Source organism: Rhynchophorus ferrugineus, unplaced genomic scaffold (assembly GCF_030347505.1).
Source record: "Rhynchophorus ferrugineus isolate W39M unplaced genomic scaffold, kcgeb_rfMv2 rfM4, whole genome shotgun sequence".
Classification (NCBI taxonomy): Eukaryota; Metazoa; Arthropoda; class Insecta; order Coleoptera; family Curculionidae; genus Rhynchophorus; species Rhynchophorus ferrugineus.
In genome coordinates, this window is record NW_027472583.1 from 56,310,948 (window position 1) to 56,319,035 (window position 8,088).

General features: G+C 30.7%; 1 non-coding gene across 1 annotated transcript; it reads left to right on the forward strand.

Annotated features, from left to right (window-relative positions):
- Nucleotides 1-1,357: 1,357 nt before the first annotated feature.
- On the forward strand, nt 1,358-1,430 carry TRNAK-CUU (transfer RNA lysine (anticodon CUU)). The gene has a single exon. It is a non-coding gene; the product is annotated as a tRNA-Lys (tRNA).
- The last annotated feature ends 6,658 nt before the right edge of the window (nt 1,431-8,088 follow it).

Genomic DNA, 8,088 nt, shown 5'->3' on the forward strand with positions numbered 1-8,088 from the left:
ACTGGTTTTACTCGACTGATTTATAATGTTATGGCTCTATCGTACTAGCCGCGACCGTGACAAATATGTACCCAATTTAGGCTTACATAGATTTATATGTAATATTTATATACTTCTATGATTTTTTTGGTAGTTTTCTTGTAAATAACAATATATTGTATATAAATATAGCAGCATTTTGGAACGATATTTATTTGAAGATTGTTAATGTAATAGGATAAAAGGATTAAAATTGTGAATGATAAATAGTAAAATACTTTTGACTGTTTTTATGGCAATAATAGGTAATATTTCGATTACCCTCTGGATTTCTGTTAAAAAATATTTTCGTTCAATAATAAATAAAGCATTTACTTTATTTAAAAAAGCTCTAATAATTAGTCATCGTCATCATAGATCATTTTTAATTATGCCATGAATTTGTTTTTTTTTCTATGATCAGGTATATGTTTAATTTTATTTAGTATTTATGGTTATTGTACATTGTACACTTGTGGGGTATTATGCCCTTCCATAGAAAAATTCCATTCCTTTTTACAAATTCACAGAACATTAAAATATAAAAGTAATTCTACTTCGTTTAAAATGAAATTATTAATTGCATGATAATAGAAATCAGGAATTTTTTCCTTTTCTTTTTTAAAGTTAGTGCGTGAAGGAATACGTACATCTCCGTCTCGCTTATACTACCATTGGAAAATATAATCACATATAAAATTAACTGCTCCAAGCATTTATCTCCGTCCTTTTCTGTCTCAAAATGTATGCAGGAAAGGGTTCATACATCTTTGTCTAACATCACGGATTGAACAAAACAGTCGGGCCGTGCATTTGATTGAAAATAGTAAATACTATTTTCCGTCGCTAATTTTATTGACAATCGACTGTTTTACGACTATCGATAGTTTCTAATGTCTTCAGTCGATAGTTCCCAACGCTAATTAAAACAAAAAAGATTAAGTAACACAATTGTAAGAATAGTTCAGGAAATTTATAGAATAAATAATAATGCTGTCATCACCGCCACTTCTAAGGAATCCAAACAAGTCTAAGAGACTGAATGAGCGAAATATTAAAAAATGTTAAACAGAAAACAGCAGAACTACTTATGGGTTATACAAAATATCGATAAAACAGAAATATTCTACAAGCTTTTGATGATGATATGCTAATAAAAACCGATCAAACCATCTATAGAACATCTTAAACAGATGGAATATGACACTGTAAGAATTCGGAATGATAATGAAAGAAAGCAAAACCAAAATCAAGTTGATGGTAGTTAAAATAATACTGTAATTTTTTACATTTTCAAAACTCTTTCTGGATCTTCTATAGATCACAAAAAATGCCAACAGCCCGGCTAGCTCAGTCGGTAGAGCATGAGACTCTTAATCTCAGGGTCGTGGGTTCGAGCCCCACGTTGGGCGGAACATTTTTTTAATCAATTTCCATTTAAACAAATTATTATTATTGTGACTCAAGTAAACATTTATTCATTATGTTTAAAGAGACAGTTTAGTTCATATTTTCCTTATTATCGTTATCATTCTACATTATCATTTATTTTAAATAGATACATTGGCATATTCAGTGTGTGCAGTGGAGTTGTAAAATGCATTTCTAAATATTTTTAAACCGCTATACAATTTTTTAATTTCTAGGATCTTCTACATATAGATATCTTCGTCTTAAATTAAAAAATCATTATGGGTCCTTTAGATAAAAATACTGATAAAAATGTAAGCACTTTATTTGGGGTTCAGAACTACTTAGTCCTTTATTGTGGTTGCAAAAGCTTATTAACATGTAATAAATTAGAAAATATGAACACAAGTAAACATTATCAAACTTAAATATTATTTATATAATCTACAGTTTATATGTAGATACAGGTTTTTAAAAATAAGATTAAATGCTAAAATTTCAATGCTAATTTGTATTTCTAATCTAATTTCAATCAGCACTGTTTAAATGAACGTCTTGAATACACGTATAGTCTATTCAAAGTTGTTTTATACATATGTCATCAAGATGTTTAATGTATTGCCTGCTACATTGTCTAAATTGGTTTCAGAATCAGACAATATTTTCCTTCTCATTTTATTCTAGTAAAAAAGAGAAACAATGCTGTCTGATAAGTTCGAACATGTAACCGAACCAGCCTGTCAAAGTCGCCCAGTTGTCAAACGTATGCAAAATTCTTGAAAACAATAGTGATAAGAAGTTATAACTCTAACCTTTAAACTATTGTGGCTGTATAACTAACTATAGGTTTAGATTAACTATAATGCTAAAATGAATTATATTTCACAACATTTTTGGTTCATTATTTTATTTAGATTAAAATTTTGTTATAGGTCAAAGACAAAATAAACTAAAACAGAGAGTTAGATGACGTATGTACAAAAAAACTTTGAATAGACTATATATCATACATCTCATGATGTTATTCTCAATTTTATTGAACTGTATGAGCACTAAGCTAGAATTACGAATAATATAAAAATCCAAGCAATAGTGCAGGTCGAATAAGCAGGTCGTTCTAAAATTTATATAAAAAGTATTTGTGAGATAAAGTAATTTTAGTAACATGAGATTGTAACATTATAGAGTATACAGTGTGAAAGAATCAAAGATGCATCTCAACCATGTTAAAACATAAACTGAAGATTGAAAAAGGTGGTAAATTGGTTTAACTTTGATTAATAGAAAGTAGAATACGCTAAAATTATTCAACAAACATTGAATATGTTGAATCTAGTAGTTACCAATTTCTAAGTGAAGTTCTTATTAGTGATAAAATTAACGAATGAAAGATATGGTATATTGAATATTTAAATCAAAACAACGGTTCGTTCCATGCACATCTTCCTTACTAATCAGAATATATGAATTTGTGTGTCAAATATTTTTGTTACATTTCTAAAGACAGTTTTAAACTAAGGAAGGATAGAAAAATTAAGTATATAATGTAAATTATTATAAAATAAAATTCTACAAAAAAAAAACACAAAACGAATAAATAATTCCATCAAATGTATTTTGGAGTATCACTATACGATATTTTGTATGTACAAATATACGTCATTCAAATTTGTGACATCAAAACGTGGCAATGTTGCCGTATCAACTCTGAGCTTTAGTTCAGTTTGGCTTTGACATACAACAAAATTCTAACCTACATAAAATAATTGAACAAAAATGTGATTAAATATAATTTATTTTAACATTATAGTACATCTAAAAGCCACAGTTAATTATACAGCCACAATAGTTTTTAGGTTAGAGCTTAACCTTTTATCACTACAGCTTTCAAGAATTTTGCATACATCTGACAACCCGACGACTATGACAGCCTCATTCGTTTACCTGTGCGAACTAATCAGACAGCGTTATGTCTCTTTTTAACTGGAATAAAATGAGATGGAACATATTGTCTGATTGTGAAACGAATTTACAAATTGCGTTTAGCAATAAACACCTTGATGATGTATAGACGTTGTGTAGTATATATATGTATATATATATATATATATATATATATATATATATATATATATATATATATATAGTATAACAACTCCTTTATGCTGGGTACTGCCATTTCTATTCATATTTCTCGCACAAAGCACTGGAATCGATTCGCTAAAAATAGACGAGGGTGTCGATTTGGATTTATTTCCAGAATCCCTTTTAAAAGCTTTATCGGTAATAATATTTTGAATGTATCGAGGGAAATTTATTGAAGGTAGTTATTTTTTTACCTGAGCTATAATCGTGCGTAGGTATGGTTATGTAGGCTTGATCCGCATTTGGAGAGTTGAAAGTCTTTCATCAAAAACGTTTTATTTTTTATTTTATATAATCTTTACGTTTATATTTTGGAGAATAGTTATAGTCACTTTAAAAATACAACGGGAAAAGGGGGTATAATCTTACTGGAATAATATTATTTAATCATTCTTATAAAAAGATCTGGTGAAAAATATTTTTTTGAATGTTGGTGCAAAATTCATGCTATTTTAAACATTCCATGTTTATCGACATGTCTGTGTTACTCCAGAATAGCACGAATGGGGGAATTTTTCAACTAATTTTATATAAGCTTGGTGAAAAAGTAATTTCGGTTTTTCTTAACGAATACATTTTTAGTCGCATATTTGTAGTAATACGTTTTTATATTAATATTTAAGGTAATAGTCCTTAGCACAGCTTAAATTTACATTATTCATTCCAGGTCACTGAATATCATTGATGTTATCCCAGTTTTGAATTTATTTATCAGAAAAACTCGACCTTATTTTAGTTTTAGAGACAAATCTGGATATTTTCTAATAATTTAATTCGTTGTACCCTTATTTTATTTTTTATTACTCTCAAACAGGTATCCTCCTGTGACTAGTCAAAAATAGATAAGTAAAGTAAATATTTTATTGATTTACCGTCATTTATTTTGAATGTTATCCGAAATATTTTTTATCTTTTCTAAAATTGTAAATTAGTGTTAATATAATAATCAGCATATATTTTTATTAATATATTGAATTTTTGTAAATAATTTTTAAACAGATTCGTGAAAGTTTTTATCAAACAATTAATAATGCTTCTTATTCTTCTTCACCTTCATATTATACAACGCGTTAAACGAGAAGCAGAACAGATCAGAGTTAAAATCAAAGAGCTGGACTGGTTAGTTGGAAGGTATTCTCAATTTGACCTAAGATATGTTATATGAACAGATTAGTTTGTAAGCCTATTTAATTATAAAAATTATTTGGTCTTATGGAGTGAAAATATGGTGTCGCTGAAATCCAACTCTGCCAAGCTTCTTCTTCGAGTAATTACATATGCTTATCGTTCCTACATAACCAATGAAGATGTTTATTCTAAGAATCAATCACAGCAACATAGAGGCAATTCAGTCACTGGGCAAAGCGTAGAACGTGAAACTGTGTTTTAGTTTGTTCATTTGCGGCTAGATGGCTTGAAGTACATATTTAACATATTCAGCTTTCAGAAGACCGTTCTAGAAGATTAGAAATCGTACAGCACGTGTGTTTATATTTGGCGGTAATAATCTAAAACTTAGTGGATATTTTGAACTTTTTTGGTAATTATATACTCCCTAGAGAAACAATTTGATTTATATACAAAGAACTTTGGATTAAATTTTTTCGACAAAGCTTTTGCTGAAAGCGTCTCTTTCGCGTATAAATAAACTTACGTGTTTAATATTCTTAATTAATTATTGTTAACTGTGTTTTTACGGTTCCTTTTTAGTTAAAATAATTTGTTTAAACCTGAATTATCTCAGGTGTTGCGTCCCAGGATATAGAACCGTTTCAAATACAATGCACAGCTTTCCTAGGGATCCTACTCTATGTCAGAAATGGCTTTTAGTAATAAATGATGAAAAGCTGATGGGAATATCTTGTGATGTGCTAAATAAGAGCAAAATGGTTTGGAGTGTATATTTTACATAGGCTGATTACAAACCTAAGTGTGAAGGAGCATTGGCTAACAGGAATGCAGTTTTCAGTTGTTATTTATATTGTAAGTCTTTTATAATGTTAACTATATGTTACTGATTTGAAAAATATAACATGTCTCTATTTTAGCTGCGGTATAAGAAAAGTAAGACATTGGTCCAAATATGTCAGAAAAGGTTATTGAATTGAACGGTGAAGTTATTGAGGCCCGGCAGTATGATAGATGCAATTTGACAAAGCCAGGGCTTTTTTTCTTTGTTGATAGATAGTGTCTCGACTGTTCTATTTAAGTCTCAGATTATGCACAAAACTTAACAAACACTCTGTCCAATATTTTATATCAGCAGTTGCCTATATTTTTCAACATGATGAACTGTACTGAGTATTCTCAACGAGATGCGATTAAAAAGATAATAGTTAGGTGTTGTTTGTTTTGGAAGATGAGAAAAGTGAACAGATTAGCAAAAAACAAAAATTAAGCAGCTTACATGTATGACAATTATATACTTACAATAAATATTTGTCAAAAAAAAAAGATTTAAAAAGATTACCTCTAAATGAACGCTAAACTTTTTCACAGGTTTATTCCCGTCTAATATCTTTACATTTTGTGAACCAAACCGCAGGAAAGTCTACGATATAGTCTGTAAGTGGTATTAATAACTTTAGTTAAAGTAGTTTAATTTAATTTTAATTTGGGAAATACATACTGATGTATCTTGCTTATGAATTGACGCAATTATAACGTAATAATAATAATACATTAATTTGTAAATTAAGATTGTACAAAGCCTAACTAAAGTAAAATATAATTAAAAATATAAGTAATAAGCCCTCTTATATATAGTTATTATTATTATTATTATTATTATTATTATTATTATTATTACATCATATTCTTAAGGAATTCCTTAAAATATTTTTGAAAGGTTTTAAACTTTATTTTAATTAAATTAAGCAACAAATAGATGATGATCAATGATTGTTAATTTCTTAATGGATAACTGATTAGTGATATAATAACAAATAAACATTAAAATAATTAAGGGTTTTGTTACTTAAAAAATATTTTGGCCGATATTCACTATACTTATCTTGTTAAGCTGTAAACAGATAAATAAGCACTTGGTAAAGCACAAACACATAAAAAGGAAATGTCGTTACATCGAACAAACTTATGTCCATCAGCTATAACCATTATCAAACTAGGGCCATCCATTTATATATTTCCTATCAGCGTTTCTTTTAATCTACAGTTTGTTCGACGATAAATTAGAGTCACACCAGGCAGTAACACAATAGAGTGGCAATGCAGGACAGCAAAGCAATTTCCTAGCAGGACGAAACAAATCCAATAACAGTCTACGGTCGAGCCCGTTTCGGGGGTTAGAGATGGGACGCGGGGCAGGGGTGATAGTCTTCAATCGTACATCCTCAGGATGTTTAGAAGCTTTTTTACAGCCGTTTTTTCCCCGTATCGATTCGTTCGCAGTGTAAATTGCCTGATAAAGGTCCAGGGACCGATTTTTTTGCTGTCGGAATTGCTTTGTTTTTGTGTGTTCGAAGGGTTCGAAATTTTGATTGTTTCGAAAAGTTTATAAAGTGGAGTCTATAGGAAGTTTTTAAAAATTACAGGTCAATTGAAAAGACCCCGGCCTGACACATAGATGGCGCTACTAGAATTAAATCCATATGTTTAAGGTTAGCCCTAACCCTCAAGAGCTGTGTGTATAATTTTGGCAGCTGTCGGATCATTAGTTTGTGAATTATAGTATTTTAAGTCAAGCAACTTTTGTTACTGTGAAAAAACAGCTGAAGACAAAGCTTGGCTTGATGCCGAGTTTTCGAACACTGCCTCATGAAAAAAACCATCAAGGATTGGTATGCTAAGTTCAGATGTGGTGAAATGACCACCGAAGACGGTGAACGCAGTGGACGCCCAAAAGAGGTTGTTAGCGACGAAAACATTTAAAAAATCCACAAAATATTTTTGAATGACCGTAAATTGAAACTGAATGAAATAGCAGATACTCTAAAGATATCAACTAAAGCTCTACATAATATCATTCACGAATATTTGGACATGAGAAAGCTCTGTGCAAAGTGGGTACCACGCGAGCTCCTTTTGGCTAAAAATAGCGACGAGTTGATGATTCGGAGCAGTGTTTGAAAATGATTAAGCGCAATGAACCCGTTTTTGCGTCGATATGTGACAATAGATGAATGGCTTCACCGTTTCCCTCCGAAGTCCAATCAACAGTCATCCGAGTGGACGGCACACGATGAACCCGCTCCAAAGCGTGGGAAAACGCAACAGACGGCTGGCAAGGTTATGGCATCTGTATTTTGGGATGCGCATGAAATAATTTTCATTGACTACCTTGAAAAAGGAAGGACCATCAACAGCGACTATTACGTAGCGTTAATGGACCGCTTGAAGGACGAAATCGCCGAAAAACGGCCGCATTTGAAGAACTTCTCCAAGACACTCTAGGCTCTTCATCAAGGCACCGTGTCACCTAGAAAAAAATCCATGAATTGGGCTTCGAATTGTTTCCTTATACACTATATTCTCCAGATCTGGCCTCCAGCGACT